The 25,460-nt window shown below is 37.7% G+C and overlaps 1 long non-coding RNA gene and 1 other non-coding gene across 2 annotated transcripts in view; both read left to right on the top strand.

Annotated features, from left to right (window-relative positions):
- LOC136151348 (uncharacterized) overlaps positions 1–25,460 on the top strand; it is a 1,173,899-nt gene that overhangs the window by 936,508 nt on the left and 211,931 nt on the right. The gene's annotated exons all lie outside the window — the stretch shown is intronic.
- Positions 17,142–17,248, top strand: LOC136151978 (U6 spliceosomal RNA). Its single transcript, XR_010660140.1, has one exon. It is a non-coding gene; the product is annotated as a U6 spliceosomal RNA (small nuclear RNA).

The following is a 25,460-nucleotide window of genomic DNA, read 5'->3' on the forward strand; positions in this document are numbered from 1 at the left end:
TCTGTATTTATAACTTTCATGCTAAGCTATCCCCTCAAATTCTGAGTAAGAATTAAACACTAAAAATATTAATGCATCATCACTGCACAGTTTCCTTCCAAGAAGCTTCAGTAGCACCTTTGCTGTTTTCTCTGGCCTCACAATATTATGAGAGAAAAGTATTTACATGTTTCCTTGCTGATAGCTATACAGGAACTCTGGCTAATGAGTAAATCAATGAAGTTGCATTGACAATGGCTAAATTAAAATAAGAGTTAGGATCGGGTTATTGACTTGTTATGGATCTGTGACCTAGTCTTCATTAAAGAATAATAAATTAAGCATCTAAGTGTTCACTTCACATAGATCATTCAAATGAAACAAGCTTCCTGTCCAACTCAGCATGCAAAACCGTAAGAGGTAAAAATTTCACCACTAGTCTCATAGCTATTGTAAGTCAAGGTACATGTGTTTATTGTTAATAGCATGTCTTTTTAAAGTAGAATTTTTTTCCTGCCTCAATTACCTCTATTTTTTTTAATTGAATTCCTTTCTTTGTATCAATTTCTCATTTTCAGGCTGCACCATTCTAAATCTTATCTTATTTAATTCACTTTTCAAACTACCTCTTATTTTTTTTTTTTTCTTTTTTCCTTTTAACTCCAGGTATTTCTTTCTGTTGCATTTTTCTTCTTTTTGTGTGGATTTTTTTGTTTGTTTCTTTGTTTTAATATGTGGTCTGCTGAGAGTTTTTAACTTTTTTTTTTTCAGTCTATGATTGAATGACTCTATTCATTGCAGCACATTAAAAAATACCTCTTTTATTTCTTGATGCTTTATATCATCTAAAACATTCAAACTGGCCTGTATGTTCATTCAAGTGCTTTAAAATATTTTTTGTATGTATTGCTTATCATTCTTTAATCCTTTATTTTCTCTGTAATTTAACAACACATTGATTTAAATGATTTATTTTATGATCTTGACTCTTTTAACTATGAATATTTAGAAACTGTATGGGCTGTTTTACAGGTAACTCTGTTACCATACCTTCAAATCAAGGACTTCTAAGAATTAGCTGTGTGATCATTGCTTTTCTCCCTCAAAGAAAGGTCATCAGATTATATAAAAGCTACTTTGAGGAGACAGAATCAATACTAATCCCAATAAATGTGAAATACCAGAATTTAATAGAAACCAATTGTGATTTTGTATGTCTCAGGGATATTTGTTTAGTACTTGATAAGGTTAAATAATGCAAAATAATGTAGCTAAGACATTTTATTAATTCCTTTAGTTGACTATACAAAGTTACCTTGAATCTGTCCATCTCAGAAATTAATTTTCCATAAATACAGATGGAAGACCAACACTGCATATGAACTATAAATTTGTACACAGAAATGAAGATCTTCTAAGGTTCTATCATCGATCAATTAAACTGAACGTGAATGTTTTAGAAATTTTTGAAATTAAAGAGAATTCATTAAAAAAGAGAGAGTTTGACACATGGTTGAAATCTTTGTCAAGGGGCTTAAAAGTTGAAGTCTATACTCAGATTATTGCTACCTATAGTAATAAATTAATTTATAGAATAATATCCTACAGCATCCCAGTGAATAATATATTTTTACCTAAAATATTATACATATTTCTCTGATTTCCAACTCTTAAAATCATTAATATTTTTATTTGAAAGATTGAATTAATCTTTACCATGTCCTAAGTGGGTACAGAAATTGTCATCTTTCCCATTTTAAAGTTTGAGAAAAGTGCAGCTAATGATTATTCAAATTATGTTGACATTATATAGATTTTCCTTACATTAAATCAAAAGTGTCAGAAAGCTCATTTTCATTATTGGATTTCAGAAATTTCATTTTCTTATAGATATAAAGTTGCTTGAGCAAAATACTTTGCAAATCATAAAACTCTACTTGATTTCTCTCTTTTCAGAGCTCTTAAAAATAATAATCTATTTCAATAAATTTAAAAGATAAGGCCAGGAAATACAACTAAATAAAAATACACTTGTAAAAGTGATATACCTGGTAATCACAAGAGTAATTCTCATGTTGCTGAAATATCATTTCTAGCTCTTAATTCAGTTATATTTATTACTACGAGATTCATAAAACTCCCTCAAATTTTTATAGATTTTTTTTAACACACCAATCCTTTGAATAGTAATAGGAGTGGTTAATTTTTTTATGGAGTATTTGCTTGCTTGTTTTTTGAGGGCAAATTTTATAATATGCTATAATGCACCCAAATTTAGGTTCTAACATCAGACATTTAATATTTGTCATTGTCTTCCATTTGCTTAATAATCTCTTTCCCTTGGGATGTTTTACTCACCAATATAGAGGCAAGATTTTCACACAAATCATGAAGTGCTTGTTCAATTCTTTCTATTACTTTTCCCTTGCTTCTTAAGTTGTTGCTGCTATGTAATCAGTGTTAATTCTTTGTATGATATAGTGTTTAAATATCTTAAGTTTTCCAAAGAGCTGAAAACTTTGAAATTAGAACATTACTAAAAAACAAGCTAACAGCAACAACAAATTAGAAAAAAAACTCAAAACAAACAAAAAAATCTACAAAAAACAAACCCCAAACCAAGAAATAAGCTACCTATTTGCTGTTTCATTACAAGTTGTCTGTGTTTTAGTTAAGTAGTAAAAATGTAAGTCAATACTTTTCTAGTAAGCATATAGAGACCTAGCAACAAAATTAGTTAAGTGAAACAAACAACAACAAAAAAGAAATACAGTCAAAACAACAATAAAAACTTTTCATTATTTGAGGAACCCATTTCAACATTTTAAGACAAGCTAAATATTGACTCACCTAGAACCAGACATCCTGGAATGTGAAGTCAAGTGGACCTTAGAAAGCATCACTATGAACAAAGCCAGTAGAGGTGATGGAATTCCAGGTGAGCTATTTCAAATCCTAAAAGATGATGCTGTGAAAGTTCTGCACTCAGTATGCCAGCAAATTTGGAAAATTCAGCAGTGGCCGCAGGACTGGAAAAGGTCAGTTTTCATTCCAATCCCAAAGAATACTCAAACTACTGCACAATTGCACTCATCTTACATGCTAGTAAAGTAATGCTCAAAATTCTCCAAGCCAGGCTTCAGCAATATGTGAACCGTGAACTTCCAGATATTCAAGCTGGTTTTAGAAAAGGCAGAGGAACCAGAGATCAAATTGCCAACATCCTCCTGGATCATTGAAAAAGCAAGAGAGTTCCAGAAAAATCATCTATTTCTGCTTTATTGACTATGCCAAAGCCTTTGACTGGGTGGATCACAACAAACTGTGGAAAATTCTGAAAGAGATCACCTGGCCTGCCTCTTGAGAAACCTGTATGCAGGTCAGGAAGCCACACTGAGAACTGGACATGCAACAATAGACTGGTTCCAAATAGGAAAAGGAGTACGTCAAGGCTGTATGTTGTCACCCTGCTTATTTAACTTATATGCAGAGTACATCATGAGAAACGCTGGACTGGAAGAAGCACAAGCTGGAATCAAGATTGCCGAGAGAGATATCAATAACCTCAGATATGCAGATGACACCACCCTTATGGCAGAAAGTGAATAGGAACTAAAACACCTCTTGATGAAAGTGATAGAGGAGAGTGAAAAAGTTGGCTTAAAGTTCAACATTCAGAAAACTAAGATCATGGCATCTGGTCCCATCACTTCATGGGAAATAGAATGGGAGACAGTGGAAACAGTGTCAGACTTTATTTTGGGGGGCTCCAAAATCACTGCACATGGTGATTACAGCCATGAAATTAAAAGATGCTTACTCTTTGGAAAGAAAGTTATGACCAACCTAGATAGCACATTAAAAAGCAGAGACATTACTTTGCCAACGAAGGTCCATCTAGTCAAGGCTATGGTTTTTCCAGTGGTCATGTATGAATGTGAGAGTTGGGCTGTGAAGAAATCTGAGCACCGAGAAATTGATGCTTTTGAACTGTGGTGTTGGAGAAGACTCTTGAGAGTCCCTTGGACTGCAAGGAGATCCAACCAGTCCATCCTAAAGGAGATCAGTCCTGAATGGTCATTGGAAGGACTGATGCTGAAGCTGAAACTCCAGTACTTTGGCCACCTCATGCGAAGAGTTGACTCATTGGGAAAAGACCCTGATGCTGGGAGGGATTGGGGGCAGGAGGAGAAGGGGATGACAGAAAATGAGATGGCTGGATGGCATCACCAACTCGATGGACATGAGTTTGAGTAAACTCTGGGAGTTGGTGATGGACAGGGAGGCCTGGTGTGATGTGATTCATGGGGTCTCAAAGAGTCAGACACGACTGAGTGACTGAACTGAGCTGAAATATTGACATGACTGTACATTTCTCAGCTTCTGTTTTATCCACTGCTCGTTCATGTAAGTGATTCTAAAAACATAAGTTCAGGTACACAGATCCACAAAACAGCTTCAGTAGTTACATGGACTCAAATTACTCCCACATAAGCTGGGAAAGATTGAGGGCAAAAGAAGACGGGGAAGCAGAGGATGAAATGGATAGGTAGCAGCACTGACTCAAAGGACATGAATTTGAGAAAACTCCAGGAGATAGTGGAGGACAGGGAAACCTGCTGTGCTGCAGTTGGTGGGGTCGCAGAGAGTCAGACACGACTTAGCAACTGAACAGCAGCAACAACAACAACAACAACAACAACAACAACAACAACAAAATACCTGTTTCAGTTTCTTTTTTCTCAAAAGAAATTGCACTCTTCTGATTTTGTAGCCTATTCATGCTGTGGTTACAATATCTACATCAGGATTTTTCATTACTTTCTTCCCTTTCCTTCTGAATCAATGATTCATTTTGAAAGCAAAATCAGACTATTAAAATGTAGGTTGAAAGTGAAGTTAGTTGCTCAGTCATGTCTGACTCTTTGTGACCCCATGGACTGTAGCCCACCATGCTCCTCTGTCCATGAAATTCTCTAGACAAAAATACTGGAGTGGGTTGCCATTTCCTTTTCCAGTGGATCTTTCTGACCCAGGGATCAAAGCTGGGTCTCTGGCATCGCAGGCAGATTCTTTACCAGTTAAGTAATTTAATATATCTTTTACAACGTAACTATAAATACAGCCTCCATATCTCCTACTGATATTCAAGTTTATCCACAAGTTGATAAGCTGTGACGTTTTCATTGTGTGCTGTGTGGAGGGTGGAAGAATGTACCACCCCCAAATATGCCATTTTGACATAAGGATTATTTTGAGCCAAAGGCCCTTGAAAAATAGCAAAAGCAAGAAGAGTGTTCTGACCTCTTCTTTGTCTTCCTGAAAGCAGAAGATAAAACTCACATGGGAAAGATACCCTCCCTGTATCAAGAGAAAAGGCACATTTTTAGTAATGGAGATGGAAGTTGAAGTGGAGAGGATTCTGTACAAACAGATCTTAATCAAAATAACTTTTATCTTCCATTAGCTTTTCCATATTTTTGCTTTTCTATAATACTATTTCCTTGTTCATCCTAGTATCAATGCATATAGATCTGGCATTTATCAGCTCTGTGATTTCTGTCTGGTACTTTAAAAATTTTCTATCTCTTTGTTGAAATGTTCACTTTTTTCTCCTGACATTTTGCTGTTATTCAACCACTAAGTCATGTCCGACTCTTTGTGACCCCATGGCCTACAGCACACCAGGCTTCCCTGTCCTCCACTATCTCTCAGAGTTTGCTCAAGTTCATGTCCATTGAGTCGGTGATGCCATCCAACCATCTCATCCTCTGTTCCCTCCTTCTCCTCCTGCCCTCAATCTTTCCCAGCATCAAGATCTATTCCAGTGAGTTGGCTCTAGCATCAGGGTGCAAAGGATTGGAGCTTCAGCCTTAGCACCAGTCCTTCCAATGAATATTCAGGGTTGATTTCCTTTAGGATTGACTGGTTTGAACTCCTTGCTGTTTAAGAGACTCTCAAGGATTTTCTCCAGCACCACACTTCAAAAGCATCAATTCTTTGGTGCTCATTCTTCTTTATGGTCCAACTCTTACATCTGTACACGACTACTGGAAAAACTATAGTTTGGACCATATGGACCTTTGTTAGTAAAGCGATGTCTCTGCTTTTTAATATGATGTCTATGTTTGTCATAGCTTACCTTCCAAGGAAAATACAACTTTTTGATTTTTAATTCTAGTTTTTAAAGAAATTCTAAAATTTTTAATCTTAATTTTGTGGTGACGTTACCATCCACATTATTTTGGAGCCCAAGAAAATGAAATCTACCACTCTTTCCACTTTTTACCCCGTCTCTTTGCCATGAACTGATGATGAACGGATGCCATGATCCTCATTTTTTGAAAGTTGAGTTTTAAGCCAGCTTTTTCACTCTCCTCTTTCACCCTCATCAAGAGGCTCTTTAGTTCCTCTTCATTTTCTGCCATTAGAGTGGTAACATCTGCATACTTGAGGTTGTTGATATTTCTCCTGGCTATCTTGATTCCGGCTTGTGAGTCATCTGTTAACCTTGGATGAGAGAATGCAGCAGGTTAATCACTTATCTCTTTTCCATTTAAAGCAAGGAGTTTTACCTTGCTCTCTTTTTGGGGAACATTTGCTTCTGTTTCTCCATTTCCCTTTATTCTCTGTGTTGATTTCTGCAGAGGTATGGATAAAACAGCCATATCTCCCAGTCTTGACAGAGTGGTCTCATAGAGAAGAGAAACCTTATCACTGAGCCCATCACAACCTCTTGGTCATCTCTCAAACCTTTGTGATTATCTAAGCCTCCTTCTTTGGTCTTAGTATCTCTGAGTATATGAAGGTGTGTAATGGCCTTTCAGCAACCCAATGGGGAGAACCTCAGTTAACACTTATGTGTAGACTGATTAGAAGTTGGATATTTAGGCAGCATTTTTAAGGTTTGCAAGTCAACCCCTTTCAGGGAAAAACTTGGAGATGGCTGTTTCTGTTCTGCTTTCTGCACTGAACCACATTTTGGTGGGGATTTTTCCTCATTCATCTCTTCCGGAATCACTCAACTAGTTCCTGAATTTCTTTCAGAGGAAATTTATCCATGTGTATCTACCTATTCAGTTTGCCTGTAGGACAATATGAGTTCAGGGGCCTCCTATATATCTCAATAAAATGAGGCAAAACAAGAATAAATTAACTGAACAGTGCCATAAAAAATACTTTTGTAAAGATGTGTACCTTGATTTCCACACAAAGCAGATGACTGATACCTTTTTTTGCCTTTTGTGTGAAATGAAAACAACATTGTTGTTCAGTGTTCAACTCTTTTCAACCCCATGGACTACAGCACACCAGGCTTCCCTCTCCTTCACTATCTCCTAGATTTTGCTTGAACATTAATGTGGGGGAAATTACCCAACCAAACAAAAACCAATCATTTGCAAATGGTTCTCATAAAAATGCAATCTTTTAAGTGCATGTAAACTTCAGCTTTGATATTGATACCAAACTAAAACATACTATAGGGAATATTAGCTGATATTGTGTGTTATAAACATAAGAATTTTGTAGCTTTGGTGGGTCATTTATCTCAGTTTTCTCCCTAGATAACTAAGGTTAATGGTAAAAATCTAACCTTGTCCCTTTCAGTGTTGTTGTGATCAAGTAAAGTAATTAATAAAGATTATGTAACTCTGTACGGTGATTGTTCTTATTGTTATTGTCTTATTATTGTTCTGTTCTTGTTGTTGTTAATATCACCACCATCATCTAAGTATGACGTTAAGTACTAATTATTCCTAGTATCTGGAAAGGAAATATATTCCCTTTTTGAATAGATACCAAGATACAAAAGGCAATAATCAATCTTGTTCACCAGATTGGGCAGTTCTTAGAGTGAATTTGTTCCAGAGACAATGTAGAATTTAAAATATCAGTGCTCAGCAGTACACTTGTGATTTAAGATGCTTAACTGTTTTACTATGTTAAACCTTTATACTCGTCCTTATTTCTCTCTTTATCATCTGGCTCCTAAGCTCATGTATTATTATTTTGTTGTTGTTTTTGACAACTCTAGATGGGGGTCAATTATGAAGGTCATAATTCTTATTTAAACTCCCACCTTTGCATGTGACACTTTCAACATTTCCAAATTTCCAATCAGAGGTGAACTAGAGATTCTTCAGGTAGCACGGATCTGTCAACTTCTTAAAAGTGTCAGCTATAAATTGGCACTTGTCATGGGTGCTTGCCATCTACCTTTACAAGGATTAAATCATGTGCTGCTGCAGCTGCTGACCTTCAACACCCCTTGAAGGGGTTCAGGGTGAAGAGCAGAAATGAGGCACTCTGTGCTCAGGGAAAGCTGGCAGGACAGGTCTTCAGACAGCTAGATATTCTCAGGAGCTTATTTATGAGCCCTAATCTTATATCGTCTCATATCTAGAAACACACTAAAATCCTTCATGGCAATGATTGTTTCTCTTGACTAGCAGAAGCTTCATGATTCCAGCAAAAACCTACAAAAAAATCTGTGCCTGATGCATGTACTCCCCCTGCACCAAAATCACATGTATACTGACCATCCCCCTACCTCTTTGGAGCTGTTTTTCAGAGCTACCTAAGGTGCTGTCTCCCTGGCTCCAGTCCCCATTTTGCCCCAAATAAAACTTAACTTGCAATTCTCATATTGTGCATATTTTTAGTTGACAAAATTAGGTGCAATAATTCAAATACCATTTAGATGAAGCTATGGGGAATCTTGGTGATTTTAAGCTATTTGATAGATTTGAATTAAACTAATTCTATGATTCACAGTGTGCCTTTCTGAGGGAGTGAATTTCAGAAATGCCATATTTATTCTTTTCAGCAAAATTCTAAATTAACCATCTAGGAAAAGGAGACCTTATTAAGCCACGTAGTGGAAGTGAAAGTGTTAGTCACTCAGTTGTGTTCAACTCTTTGCAATCTCATGGACTGTAGCCTGCCAGGCTCCTCTATCCAGGGAATTCTCCAGGCAAGAATACTGGAGTGGGTAACCATTCCCTTTTCCAGGAGATCTTCCTGACCCAGGGAACGAACCCAGGTCTCCTGCATCCAAGGCAGATTCTTTACTATCTGAGCCACCCAGGAAGGCCTATTCATTCATAGTTATAGATTATTATTACCTTAGTTGCTATTGTGGTCCAATCTTCAAAAGGAAATAATACATGACTACATTTAAAGTTAACCTTGGCACATGATAAAAGTGTGACTCAAAGTTTCTGGATAAATGTTGTTTCTTAACAGGCATAATTAAAAAAAGAAAAGCTTCATTAACCTAATGAAGGGATTGATTCCCCCAAACAACTTCCAAACTGAATACTTAGCTTGGATTTAATATTCCCTTTTCCCCTAAAATAATGTATTCAGTTATACTTTTCCTCCATAATGAAAATTTTTATGGATAGTTGAGCATTGATCTTCACGATCTAAGACCTAACAGATCAATCTTGTCCAATGTCTGTGAACATAAGCAAGACTGTTTTTGTTCATAAATAATTATACAACTATATACTTTCAATTGTATTTTATTTCATTTGTGGCATATAAATTTCATAATAATGTTAGTCATTCCATCGTGCCTGACTCTTTGCAATCTCATGGACTGTATCCTGCCAGACTGCACTGTCCGAAGAATTCTTCCGGCAAGAATACTGGAATGAGTAGCTATTCCCTCTCCAGAGGATCTTCCTGATCCAAGGATCAAACCCAGGTGTCTCGAATTGCGGGCAAATTATTTACCATCTGAGCCACTGGGGGAACTCAGTTGTCAACTCCTCCTTCGAACCTTAATCAAACCAGTGACCTAAGGATCACTTAATCATGAGAAATTCTTAATCATGAGTGATATAAAATCATATTCCTGAATGAGAAAACTTCTGTCTCTTGCTAATGCCTTGACAGATTCCCACATTTCCCCAAATGCTATATTACCTACCTGACACTGGTTTTGAGTGATATGATAGTAATAGAGTATTACTCCTGACTGTAATTCATTTTGCTTGCATATCAATCTTGCTGTATGTGAATGCATACAAGGAATACTGATCACTATACTGTATGTCTTTAATCTCTGTCATAAAGAAGTAACTTTATTTGCATATTTAAGATTTTCAATAATATTTGCATAAAGGGAAAGTTAGACACTTTGATTACTAGTGAACTTTTTATAGTTTATAAAGTTTTATACTTAAGTTTCCCCCCTTAATTACTTGTTTTTCTTTGCCAAGTTGAGCTTTTCTCTCATTTTTATGCCTCCCATTCTGGAGGGTATACTGGTAATAACTACTATTCGAGAAGGCAAAATGGTGAGAGAACCTCAATCAAAATTTGGCAATCAATGGATTAACAAACTTTTAATTTAGGAATATATTCCAAAAATTCTCAATTCATACAGGTAAAAACTGAGTTATTTACCTCTTTAACTCTAGTATTTTTCTCCTCTCCATTCTTAGATGATAAATAGCAAATGATCAAAGATCTACTGTTTATCATATAGTATACAAAACTTTTCACATCTTGTTTAATGAAGAGCTGAAACAAAGTTTTAAAAAAGAAGCTACAAAACAAGTTAGATCTTTAGAAAAATTTTGGGTGAGCAATGCTCCTTTGTGTTCTGTCCCCGCTTTCTTCAATTCTTCCACAATTAATCTGAAAAGTGTGAAAATCTGCAATCACTGCCTGTCTATGAAAAATGTCATGAAACTTCTGTGTTCTAAGGCATGAAACAGGCTAAACCAGATAAATGTGGCTGAGTTTTATTACGGTTTTCAACTATAGTTATCAATCTCTCCCACAGTGACATTTTCTTGAATATCTTACTGCTGGCAATCCACCTGCTACTTTCTTCATTTTTCTCCTGATCACACTAAATCTCTGCAGATCAATATCCTGTCTTTTCATCTATCAATCTAGCCAATTAAGTTCTATAATCATTAACACTCTCCTTTCTGCATTTTGATGACTATGTTTATCAGCTTTTCCTCATAGTTAACAATTTTGTTTAAATGTTACAAACTAAAAGCCTCTTGATGAAAATGAAAGAGGAGAGTGAAAAAATTGGCTTAAAGCTCAACATTCAGAAAACTAAGATCATGGCATCTGGTCCCATCACTTCATGGGAAGTAGATGGGGAAACAGTGGAAACAGTGTCAGACTTTATTTTTTTGGGCTCCAAAATCGCTGCACATGGTGATTACAGCCATGAAATTAAAAGACACTTACTCCTTGAAAGGAAAGTTATGACCAACCTAGATAGCATATTAAAAAGCAGAGACATTACTTAGCCAACAAAAGTCTATCTACTCAAGGCTATGGTTTTTCCAGTGGTCATGTATGAACGTGAGAGTTGGACTGTGAAGAAAGCTGAGTGCTGAAGAATTGATGCTTTTGAACTGTGGTGTTAGAGAAGATTCTTGAGAGTCCCTTGAACTGCAAGGAGATCCAACCAGTCCGTCCTAAAGCAGATCAGTCCTGGGTGTTCATTGGAAGGACTGATGCTGAAGCTGAAACTCCAATACTTTGGCCACCTCATGCAAAGAGTTGACTCATTGGAAAAGACCTTGATGCTGGGAGGGATTGGGGACAGGAGGAGAAGGGGACGACAGAGGATGAGATGGCTGGATGGCATCACCAACTCGATGGACATGTGTTTGAGTAAACTCCGGGAGTTGGTGATGGACAGGGAGGCTTGGCGTGCTGCGATTCATGGGGTCACAAAGTCAGACATGACTGAGCGACTGAACTGAACAAAACTGAACTGAGTTTTCAGTTTAATAGACTGTAAGCTACAATGGGGCTTCCTTGGTTGGTCAAATGGTAAAGAATCTGCCAGGATACCTGAATTTGATCCCTGGGTCAGGAAGATCCCCTGGAGAATGAGTTGTCTACCCACTCCAGTATTCTTGCCTGGAGAATCCCATGGACAGGGGAGCCTGGTGGGCTACAGTCCATGGGGTGGCAAACAATCAGGCAGGACTGAAGCAACTTAGCACACACGCAGGCTACAATAAGATATAGAAGCATTGAGGGAACTACATGGGTCGCCCAGCCTGCAAATACATTTAACCTATGGAATTTGCTACTTTTTATTTTCCAAAATAATTTGGATTCACCTCCCTCTACCATTTGTCATCCACCATACGTGTGTAGACACATTTCAGACTTGTGCAAGTTTGGGGGATTCTACCATGCTACTTTATGTCACAGGAAACCATCATCACTGCAGCGCTGCACTGAAGTACCAAAGTTACTATTTATTTGTGAAATGTTTTGAGTTCTCTTATAAGCCTGGGAACTCGGACGTGATTATCCCCATTTTGCATGTGAATGAACTAAGAAGGTTAAATAACTTCCCAAGGTAAGATACTTGCTAAACCAGAACCTGTAGCAAACCAGCCATATTCCAAATTTTATGCCCTGTACAGTTTTCTCTTTTCTCAGTTAAGGTGCCTTTCAGGCCTGCCTTAAATGGAATAGGATGATAATAATAACATGTACATATCTTCTTATTTGATCCTGTCAACCCTGTTAAATTAGTCTCTTTTTACATCTCATAGTATTTGTGTTTGGAAAGTTTGAATGAATGAACCAAGGCCACAAAGTTGGTTTATGGTATAGACCAGAACTCAGGTTCTCTGAACAGAAATCCAGCATGTGTTCAATAGTTATTGTGTGACTTGTCACTGTCTCGATGTCCTACATTTGACTTGGCACACATTTTCAAAGCATGATTCTCACAAAGAGTTTATCACAGTCAGATGTGAGGGGAAAGAATTGAGTTTGCTATTCTGAATTTCTGAATTTCAGGACTATTATTCTTCCAAAATATATTTGAAAGGGGAAAAAATCAATACTAGGGAGTATATGTTACTATTCAGTTAGATACATTTCAAAATTCTTAGTTTTCTAAGCTTTAGTTCTCCAAAATCACAAACAGAAGATGCTCATGGGACTTCCTTGGTGGCCTAGTGGTTAAGACTTTGACTTCTAAAGCAGAAAGTGTGGGTTTGATCCTTGGTTGGAGAGCTCAGATTCCACATGCCTTGCAATCAAAAATCCAAAATATAAAACAGAAGCAGTATTGTAACAAGCTCAATAAAAACTTTAAAAATGATCTCCATCAAAAAGTAGTCTTATACAAATTTTTAAGTGCTCATAAAATTTATTGTCCAAACCAGAACATTTTTGAAAGTAAAATGAGGCATTATTAATAATGCTACCAGAACAAACTGGGATACGTTCACTCCAGTTGTAAGGGGTATTGACAACATTCTTGTTTGTTTGTATGCTTCCTAGAAATAATTATCTACCTTTAGGTCCTTATGTGCCTATCTGTCTATAAAGACTCATCATGTTATTTGGGATTGGTTCTGTTATATTTTCTGTTTTCCGTTTTGTTTTCCTTTGAGGTGAAATTATGTAAATCCAACTTTCCTTAATAGAATAGGGTGGGATAACTTGGGAGGAATGAGAAGCAACTTGTCCTGAATTTTGAATGAGTATATTTAAAAATATTTTATATTTACATCAGAGACTTTGGCTTGAAATGAATGTTGTACTTTATTTTTTTTTTGAATGTTGTACTTTAAAGGAATGAAAAATATCTGATTCTCTCACACAGTGATTCCTTGAAAGATCATATAGAAATAGCCTGTAATTACCCATGCATCCTGCTTTCATTTAGCATAGAAAAACACATAGGAAATAAAACACACTCCTTGGAAGATCAAGTCCATTGGTTTCTGTCTCTCTCATAAACACTGGAAAGTGTGCAAGAGTAAAAATATAATTTAAAAACAAATTAATTTTACTAAACACGACATAGCACATATGCTGAAGTGCGACATAATGTCAGATGTTCTTAATGGGAAGGATTAATTTAATTTCTTGTATTCTATTACTAAGGAAGAAAAATATACAGCTAAGCAAAAATGCATATCACTCTGTTCACCCATGCCCTAGGCATCTGTCAAGATTGCCTATCAATGCAGTAAATTCATGCTTTCAATAAATATATTTTGAGCACCTGCTGTGTGCCCGTAGTACAAGCTTACGCTGCAAAGCTGACACTAAAGACTTTGTATGAGAATCAACCAAAAAGTAAACACCAAATTGTGGAAACTGCTATCTCAGCGAGATAATGGAGAATAAACAGGTCATTGACTTAAACCATGTGATTGGATAAGGGGACAGAATATAAAACTTCAGAGGGAGAAATCAGATATCAGTATGAATAGAGATCTTCATCCAGACTGAGCTTAGAGACCACTAAGACAATCACTTTTTGCACCATAAGTGTGATGTCTCAATATAAATGTGTCAAAACTTTTGTTTTCATCTATAATAATGCTTTTTTTTAAACAATATCCTAGGCAAGTGTCAGTTATGCAGCATGAACAAATTCTAGGAACCTTCTGGGTAGCAAAATGCCTATAGTTAATCATTCAGCACTGTACACTTAAAATTTTGTTAAAGCGGTAGATATCATATTAAGCATTCTTCACACATGCATACATACACACACACATGCACAAAGGGTCTGGGGAAAACTTTTAGAGGTAATAGGTACATTTATCATCTTGGTTGTTGTGATAGCTTCACAGATGAATGCATATATCTAAATTTATTAAATAGTATGCATTAAATATGTCCAGATTTTTTTGTGTTTCTATTATACCTAAATAAAGCTGTTAAAATCCCAGGCCATCGGAAGAGAGATCTGAAATGTATAGTGTCCAAAAATACAGCACTCTGCCAACTCCTACACCTAAACAAGTGTAATACCTTTCTACTCTTTTTTGTGCATATGATACTGCGCTGCACCTGTAAAGATTCAACACTGGGCAGAGGATTTTAACTGTAATTCTCAGGAAAGTAAAAGGCTTGGGGAGGGGTATAACATATTAGTAGCAGGAGATCGTTCTCTTTTATTTTGACTGTCTATATGAGTTTGAAGAATATTTTTTTTGTAGAGATTTTAGATGTTTCTATGGAATGCAAAATACTGTTAGAAATCACAGTCTTCCCTACTAATCCCCTTAGGAAATTCACTGTGTAGAGTTCATAAATGAAAACATCAAATTAGTGGTGGGATGTATATATGCATGTCTCCGTGCTAAGTCGCTTCAGTCGTGTCAGACTCTTTGCGATACTGTGGACTGTAGCCAGCCCAGCCTCCTCTGTCCGTGGGATTTCTTAGCAAGTATACTGGAGTAGGTTGTCATTTAATCTTCCTCCTGACCCAGGGATCTAACCCACATCTCTTAGGTATCCTGCATTGGCAGGCAGATGTTTTGCCACTAGTGCCCCTGGGAAACCTGGGGTGTATATAAAATATATATATATATATATATTATATATAGACATTCATTAATGCCATCTGATAGTTACTTTTACTCTAAGCTAAATGATTTGAGACTCTAAATTTGTTTTTAAATTAGTCATTATTTTATTCAAAAATGTGTCTGCAGCCTCTGGGAGCACGTTTAAGGTGCCTGTGGATTCTAATTCTGTTGTTTTGAGTACCAGGGGTGGGTTCCCCAAGTTCTGTGATAATGAGGGTAAATGGGATGAAGGGTGAATGTGCTCAAGATGTCTCAATGGGCTGAATTATGTCCCCCTAAATTCATATACTGAACTCCTAAGGCCCAAGGTGATGGAATTTAGAGTCAAGGGCCTCTGGGAGGTAATTAGGATAAGAAGAGGTTATGGAGGTAGAGTCCTGGTCCAGTGGGATTAGTGCTTCTATGAGAAGAGAAGCTAGAGAGTTTGCTTGCTCAACAAGAGCAAGAAGTGTTCAAGAAGTGCATTTGAATCCAGGGAATGTCACGAGTCCATAGTGAAGAGGTATTCCTCTGCCAGCTAGGAAAAGAAGTGTCACCCAAAACAGACCATGCTGATTCGTTGACCTTGAACTTCTAGTCTCCAGAACTGTGGGAAATACATTTCTATTGTTAAAGCAAACCATCTATGGTATTTTGTCAAGCAATCCTAGTGGATACCATAGCTCTCAAGGTTCATAGCCCTTAGCTGCCTGAGCAGGTGGCAGAATGTGCACTTTCAGGCAAAGTCTTTGGAAAACTTATTTAAGAATCACCTGGGATACTTGTGAAAATGCAGATGCCTGGGCCTGAATTGCTTTATTCAGTCAGAATCCCTGGAGATGGGGGTTTCAGAACTTACTGCTGTATCATCCACCACTGCTCATGAGGAGCTTGATTATAAGAATAGGAGGGCAGGGACAAACTCTGGTTTGCTCAGGGCTCTGCACCCAGCTCCTAGCAAGAGACAGGTTACGTGGGAGGTGCTTATGAAATATTTATTAAATCTGGACCACAAGTAATTCTATAACAAGAAGGTGAAATGAGATTATGATGGTGAAAGACTGCAGGGACCCATTCTAACCACCAAAGAGCATTTGGAGTGGGATGATAAGCCAGTCCATTATCAAAGGCCTTCTCATATGTATCATTAAAGCTTTAAGTACATTATGTCTAACTTTCGCAAAAACCCTGCTAACAATCAATATTAATGCCCAAGAAATATCTAATAACCTGCGCATTATTACCTAGGTAGAGACTAAAGGCAAAAATGTTTAATTAGAGATATTTTTACTGTCCCATTTTCCCTCAAAAAACCTTCTGGACTACCATAAGTATTGAGTAGATATGCAGGGAAAATCTTAAAAGACTAAACTCCATACAGAATGCCTCCCCTAAACTTATTGTGAACTGTATATAATGAATACATTAATAACAAATAAAATTTCCCCCAACACTGATTATTTAGCCTGGAAACTTTCAGGAGTTTTCAAATGTCACTCTAAGTTGAAAAAGATCAAGAACCTCCCACCTGCCCTGTAGGGCTTTCTAGGTTTTGAAGACAAATATTTGTATTAATCATGTTTAGATCACAATACATTTTAAAAAGTTTACTTGCTTTAAATTTCACTTTGCATATGTATATAATGGGGCTACATAAGTGGCAGAAGAAGGCAATAGCTACCTAGAGATAATTAGGTAAACACTCTGTCACACTAATATAAATTCTAGCATGCTTGCATACTAAGTTGCTTCAGACATGTCTGACTCTGCAGTCTCATGGACTGCAGCCCATCAAGCTCTTCTGTCCATGGGATTCTCCAGGCAAGAATACCAGAGTGGGTGCTTGCTTCGTCAGCACATATACTAGAATTGGAACGATACAGATATGACTAGCAAGGCGCCTGCCCAAGGATGACACACACATCTATGAAGCGTTCCATATTTTTATGGACTCTAGAAGCATGGTACCAATGATCCTAAGTGCAGGGCAGCAAGGGAGAGACAGATGTAAAGAACAGACTTTTGGACTCAGTGGGAGAACGAGAGTGTGGGATGATTTGAGAGAATAGCACTGAAACATATATATTACTGTATGTAAAACTGATGACCGCTGCGAGTTCGACGCATGAAACAGGGCACCCAAAGCCAGTGCTCTGTGACAACCTGGAGAGATAGGATGTGGAGGGAGGTGGGAGGGGGTTCAGGATGGGGGGACATGTATACCTATGACTGATTCATGTTGATGTATGGCAAGAACCATTACAATATTGTAAAGTAGTTATCCTTCAATTAAAAAAAAAAAAGAATACTGGAGTGGGTAGCCACTCCCTTCTTCAGGGGATCTTCCCAACTCAGGGATCAAACCTGGGTCTCCTGCATTGCAGGCAGATTCTTTACCATCTGAGCCACCAGGGAAGCCAAATTCTACCATGCCCCACTCTAATTCTCTGGTACAATTAACTGTATTCACCTGCATGTGAAATATACTGATTCAAACATTGTAAGAAATGTATTTTATTCATTTTATGAGGAAGGGATGTTTTTATTTTTATTTGTTCAATTTTGTGGTGGAAGAAAATAGATGTTGATGGAATACACCATCTAGTCTGGAGACATTGGAGCATGTTTGTGGGACACAGAGATTATTTTGTTTATTTTATACATAGTTTGTACTTAAATCATTCCACCACTTGCCTCTGGGAAAACCAATAAATATTCCATAAACCAGCTCTATTATTTCATCACCATGCCTTTTCCTCTTTCATTTATCCTCTGAGTCCAGAGTTTTGAAGTAAAATAATGAAAAATTGTTTCCGAGAGCAAAGATATACACTGAATCACAGAACAAGCATGGGCTGCTGCTGTAAGGTGAAGTGTGGAGACCAGGGCTTTTTCATGCAATTGTCTCTTCTATGAATATTTCCTGCCTGCTGAAGAGGCAAGAAACAGAGAGAATACAGGGGCCCCTGGTGTTCTCAGAGTGCCTCCAAGCAGATTGTGGGGGATGTCATTTCCAGATAATGTGCAGCAAGGAGCAGTAGTAAGATCAACTTTGTTTGAGAAAATTGAACAGAATAAAAACTTATTTGTTTAATTTAGAGATAGGTTGCCATTTGATTATGTTTAGTGCAAACATGGACTATTAGCCATTTATAGAATTGATCTATTACTACAGCCATTGGAGAGCTCTAAATGAGCCTACTGAAAGCCATTACTAAATGAAATACTTTGCATATTAGCAGGAAAACTGGAGCCCCTCTATTCCTGAGGAAAGATGCTTACACACAGACTATATTACACGTGGTGATGGATTACCACATGGAAACAATGAGCACTTGTAAGCAAAAAGCTTTCAAAGCCAGGCTGGCCAGCATCTCCACTAGCCTACCTGGCCAGCCCCTTGGCACTGCCCTGTTTAGGGCAAGAGTCCAGTTCATCCTTTCTCCATTGGCTCCCTTGAGATCTCAGTTTTTCCATCCCCAGTCCTTTAGCCTACAATCATGCACACAATCACACACACACACACACACACACACACACACACACACACCTTACCTGAATTTCAAATAGAAATCTTCCAATAAAATGCATGCATCTTTCTTGCTAACATTTATTTTATTTATTTGTTTAGCTGCTCTGGGTATTAGTTGTGGCATGCGATCTTAGCTGTGGCATGTGAGATCTAGTTTCCTGACCAGAGAACAAACTCAGATCCTCTGCTTTGGGAGTGCGGAGTCTTAGCCACTGAAACACCAGAGTTCCTAAAATTCATAGACCTTTAAATCAGGGAGTTCTGGGGGCTTCCCTGGCGGTTCAGTGGTAAACAGTCCACCTGCCAATGCAAGAGACACAGGCCCCACGTCTGGTCTGAGAGGAGCCCACATGCCATGGAACGACTGAGCTGGTGTGCATATCTATTGAGCTTGTGCTCTGGAGCCCAGGAGTCACAACTACTGAGACCAACTGCCCTAGAGCCGATGCTCCGCAGCAAGGGAAGCCAGCACAGTGAGAAGTCTGTGTGCCTCAACTAGAGAGTAGTGCCTGATGGCCGCAACTGGAGAGGAGTCCACACAGGAGACTCAGCACAGCCAAGAATAAGTAAATTAATTGAATAGTTAATAGTTTTAAGAAAACAGGGAGCTCTTGAGGCCATTCTAAGTCACTGATCTCTGCAGAGACTGCTCCAGTTTTGCATCTGCTGTAGAGAAGTTGTCTTTTCATTTTTCTTTGTATTCTTGTGCTGCCAATTAAGACCTTAAAATATTTCTCCTACAGTTTTGGAGCTGTATTATTTTGAATCAGCCTTATTGAGCTATGATTCATATACAATAAAATGCAAAAATTTTAAGAGTATAATAAAATGTTTGGACAAATGCATATAATCATCAGAATAATGAATGATACGGAACGTTTCCATCACTCCAAATGGTATCCTGTGCCCCTTTGGAGTCAACCTACTACTCCCATCCTCAGTCACTTGCAAATATATATACTTTCTGTCACTGTAGTTTTACATTTTCCAGAAATTTGTTCAATAGAATTGTTGGCTGTATAATTGCTTATGTCTGGCTTATTTCTCTTAGCATAGTGCCTTCAACGTGCATCCACTTGGTTGCATAACCTCAGTGGTGTGTGCCTCTCTATACTATTGAGTAGTTGAGAAGCATCTCATTATTTGTACATGCTGCTCTCAGTCACTTCAGCCATGTCTGACTCTTTGTGACCCCATGAACTGTAGCCCATCAGGCTCCTCTGCCCATGGGATTTTCCAGGCAAGAATACTGGAGTGGGTTGCCATGTTCTCCTGCAGGGGATCTTCCCAACCCAGGGACTGAACCCATGTCTCTTATGTCTCCTGCATTGGTAGGTCCTTTACCACTAGCCCCACCCAGGAAGCCCTATTTGTACATACCATAGTTTATTTGTCCATTCACCATTTGAAGGCTAAGTTGTTTCCACTTTTTGGCCATTATGAATAAGGCTACTATGAAAATTAGATTGCAAATCTTTATGTAAGAATATATTTCATTTCTCTTGGGTAAATATATGAGAGTAAGATTGTTGGGCCCTATGGTAACTGTGTCAGTTTAGTTCAGTCGCTCAGTCATAACTGTGTAGGACCCAACAATTCCACTCTTAGATGTTTACTGAAGAAAAATGAAATATATGCTTACTTGGGTCCTATGGTTAGTGGTGGCTCAGTGCTAAAGAACCCACCTGTCAATGTAGGAGACACAGGAGGTGCAGGTTCAAGGCCTGGTTTTGGAATGATCCCCTGGAGAAGGAAATGGCAGCTCACTCCAGTATTCTTGCCTGGAAAACCCCACAGACAGAGAAGCTTGGTGGATTACAGCCCATGCAGTTGCAAAGAGTCAGACATGACTGAGCGACTGAACATTCACGCACAATAAGTGTGTATGTTACTTTATAAGAAACCCACGAAGTGTCTTCCAAAGTAATTTGTGCATTTTGTATTTCTACCTGCAATATGTGATTCTAATTACTCTGTATAATTCTTGATGTGTGTAAAAATGTTAGTTGCTCAGTCATATCAGACTCTTTGTGACCCCATAGACTGGAGTCCATCAGTCTCCTCCATCCGTGGGATTCTCCAGGCAAGAATACTGGAGTGGGTTGCCACTTTCTTCTCCAGGGGATCTTCATGACCCTGATATCAAACTCAGATTTCCTGCATTGCAGGCAGACTCTTTACCATCTGAAGCATTCTGAGAGGTTTGTATTGGTATCCCATTGTGGTTTTAGTTTGCATTTTCCTAATGCCTAAGGATGCTGCATATATTTTTATGTGCTCATTGCCCATTCTGTATCTTTTGGGGGGAAATATCTCTTCAAATCTTTCTCCCATTTCATAAATTGTGCGTGCTTTTTTTCCTTCTTATTGATTTCTAAGTATTCTTTCTATATTTTGGAAATGAGCCCCTGGATCAGAAAAATGTTTTGCCAATACTTTCTTCCAGTCTGTGGTTTGTCTTTTTATACACTTAACAGTTTTAAGTTCAATAAAGTCTAATTTATCACTCACTTTCTTTTTTGGTTAATGCTCTCTTTGTTCTATTTATTAATATTACCCTGTGAAGATTTTTCTTCTAAGTTAATATTTATAAGTTTTATAGTTTTAGCTCTTACATTTAGATCTATGATCCAATTAGAAGTAATGTGTGTACACACACACACACACACACACACACACACACACACACACATATATATATACACACACACACACATATATATATATTTATATGTAAAGTGTAAGTTTTGAGTTTTTGTTTATTTTGTTTATTTCTTTTCTTTTTTCTTTTTTTTTTTTGCACTTGAATGTCTAGTTATTCTAGCACATTGTTTTGGAAAGACTATATGCGCCTGATTAAACTATCTTGCCATTTTCTTGAATACCAACTACTACATATGTGTGAGTCTCTTTCTAAACTCTCTGTTTTGTTCTATTAATCTATATGTCTATACTCAAACTAACACCACACTCTAATGCTGATTGTATCAGTATAATCACTCTTGTCATAATGCAAGTCTTCTAGATATATTCTTATTCGAAAGTCCTTTATTTTTTTTCAAAATTTTTAGTATCAGCTTATCAATTTCTACCAAAAAAAGGCAGCCAGCATTTGAAGGGAATTGCATAGAATCTATAGGTTAATTTAGAGAATTTCTATTTCATTGATCTTTACCTTGTGATTCATAAATATGGCATATCTCTATATTTGTCTTGGTTTTTATCAGCAACGTTAGGCTCTAGGAACAGATCTTGCACTTATTTAAAAAACATACCCTCAAATATTTTACATTTTTTTACATTATTTCAAGTCATTTGGATATTTGTCTCAATTTCCAGTGGTTCATTTGTAATATACACAGTTCAGTTCAGTTCAGTTCAGTAGCTCAGTCATGTCCAACTTGTTGTGACATCATGAACTGCAGCACGCAGGACTCTCGGTCTATCACCAACTCCCAGAGTCTACCCAAACCCAGGTCCATTGAGTTGGTGATGCCATCCAGCCATCTCATCCTCTGTCGTCGCCTTCTCCTCCTACCCTCAATCTTTACCAGCATCAGGGTTTTTTCAAATGAGTCAGCTCTTCGCATCAGGTGGCCAAAGTATTGGAGTTTCAGCTTCAACATCAGTCTTTCCAATGAACACCCAGGACTGATCTCCTTTAGGATGGACTGGTTGGATCTCCCTGCAGTCCAAGGGACTCTCGAGAGTCTTCTCTAACACCACAGTTCAAAAGCATAAATTCTTCGGTGCTCAGCTTTCTTTATAGTCCAACTCTCACATTCATATATGACTACTGGAAAACCATAGTCTTGAAGAGATGGACCTTTGTTGACAAAGTAATGTCTCTGCTTTTTGTGTGTGTGTGTGGCTTGATGGAGATTTTTTTTTCCATTTATTTTTATTAGTTGGAGGCTAATTACTTTACGGTATTGTAGTGGTTTTTGCCATACATTGACATGAATCAGCCATGGATTTATATGTATTCCCCATCTCGATCCCCCTCTCACCTCCCTCTCCACCTGATCCCTCTGGGCCTTCCCAGTGCATCAGCCCTGAGCACTTGTCTCATGCATCCAACCTGGACTGGTGATCTGTTTCACCCTTGATAATATACATGTTTTGACGCTTTTTAATATGCTGTCTAGGTTAGTCATAACTTTCCTTCAAAGGAGTAAGAGTTTCACCATCTGCAGTGATTTTGGAGCCCCCCAAAATAAAGTCTGACACTGTTTCCACTGTTTCCCCATCTATTTGCCATGAAGTGATGGGACCGGATACCATGATTTTAGTTTTCTGAATGTTAAGCTTTAAGCCAACATTTTTACTCTCCTCTTTCACTTTCATCAAGAGGCTCTTTAGTTCTTCTTCACTTTCAGCCATAGGAGTGGTGTCATCTGCATATCTGAGGTTATTGATATTTCTCCCAGCAATCTTGATTCCAGCTTGTGCTTCTTCCAGCCCAGCGTTTCTCATGATGTACTCTGCATATAAGTTAAATAAGCAGGGTGACAATATACAGCCTTGATGTACTCCTTTTCCTATTTAGAACCAGTCTGTTGTTCCATGTCCAGTTCTAACTGTTGCTTCCTGACCTGCATTCAGGTTTCTCAAAAGGCAGGTCAGGTGGTCTGGTATTCCCAATTCCTCCAGAATTGTCCACAGTTTATTGTGATCTACCCAGTCAAAGGCTTTGGCATAGTCAATAAAGCAGAAATAGATGTTTTTCTGGAACTCTCTTGCTTTTTCAATGATCCAGCAGATGTTGGCAATTTGATCTCTAGTTCCTCAGCCTTTTCTAAAACCAGCTTTAACATCAGAAATTTCATGGTTCACGTATTGCTGAGGCCTTGTTTGGAAAATTGTGAGCATTTCTTTACTAGCATGGGAGAGGAGTGCAATTGTGCGGTAGTTTGAGCATTATTTGGCAATGCCTTTCTTTGGGATTGAAATGAAAATTGACCTTTTCCAGTTCTGTGGCCAATGTTGAGTTTTCCAAATTTGCTGACATATTGAGTGTAGCACTTTCACAGCATCATCTTTTAGAATTTGAAATAACTCAACTGGAATTTCTTCACCTCCACTAGCTTTGATCATAGTGATGCTTCCTAAGTGATCAAGTCAAGTGATGTTTCCCACTTGACTTCACATTCCAGGATGTCTGACTCTAGGTGACAGTGAGTGATCACACCATCATGTTTATCTGGGTCATGAAGATCTTTTTTGTACAGTTCTTCTGGGTATTCTTGCCACCTCTTCTTAATATCTTCTGCTTCTGTTACGTCCATACCATTTCTGTCCTTTACTGAGCCCATCTATGCATGAAGAGTTCCCTTGATATCTCTAATTTTTTTTGAAGAGACCTCTAGTTTTTCCCATTATATAGTTTTCCTCTATTTCTTTGCATTGATCGCTGAGGAAGGCTTTCTTATCTCCTTGCTATTCTTTGGAACTCTGCATTCAAATGGGTATATCTTTCCTTTTCTCCTTTGCTTTTCACTTCCCTTTTTTCACAGATATTTGTAAGGCCTCCTCAGACAGCCACCTTCCTTTTTTGCATTTCTTTTTCTTGGGGATGGTCTTGATTCCTGTCTCCTGTACAATGTCACGAACCTCCATCCATAGTTCATCAGGCACTCTGTCTATCAGATCTAGTCCCTTACATCTATTTCTCACTTCCACTGTATAGTCATAAGGGATTTGATTTAGGTCATACTTGAATGGTCTAGTTGTTTTCTCCACCTTCTTCAATTTAAGTCTGAATTTGGCAGTAAGGAGTTCATGATCTGAGCCACAGTCAGCTCCTGGTCTTGTTTTTGCTGACTGTATCGAGCTTCTCCATCTTTGACTGCAAAGAATATAAACAGTCTGATTTTGGAGTTGACCATCTGGTGATGTCCATGTGTAGAATCTTCTCTTGTGTTGTTGGAAGTGGGTGTTTGCTATGACCAGTGCATTCTCTTGGCAGAACTCTATTGGCCTTTGCCCTGCTTCATTCTGTACTCCCAGGTCAAATTTGCCTGTTACTCCAGGTGTTTCTTGACTTCCTGCTTTTGCATTCTAGCCCCTTATAATGAAAAAAGACATCTTTTTTGGGTGTTAGTTCTAGAAGGTCTTGTAGGTCTTCACAGAACCATTCAACTCCAGCTTCTTCAGTGTTACTGGTTGGGGCATAAGCTTGGATTACTGTGATATTGAATGGTTTACTTTGGAAATGGACAGAGATCATTCTGTCGTTTTTGACATTTGTCATTTTGTCGTTATCCACGTGCTATATTTTGGACTCTTTTGTTGACTATGATGGCTACTCCATTTCTTTGAAGAGATTCTAATCAATTTTTGCATATTCATCTTGTATCCTGAAACCCCAGTATTATTTCTCAATTTTTTGTTTTTGTAGACTTCTTAGGAATTTTTACATAGACCATCATATTATTTGTGAATATTTTGTTTTTATTCCATTGAATTCTGTATACCTTTTTTCTTTCCTTATTATATTTTCCAGAACCTTAATTATAATGTTAAACAGAAGTAGTAAGAGTTGACATCTATGCCTTGTTCCTGTTATTGAGGGAAAAGCATGTGCTTTTTCACCATTTAGTATTATGTGAACTTTAAGGTTGAAG

Source organism: Muntiacus reevesi, chromosome 20 (genome assembly GCF_963930625.1).
Source record: "Muntiacus reevesi chromosome 20, mMunRee1.1, whole genome shotgun sequence".
NCBI classification, from domain to species: domain Eukaryota; kingdom Metazoa; phylum Chordata; class Mammalia; order Artiodactyla; family Cervidae; genus Muntiacus; species Muntiacus reevesi.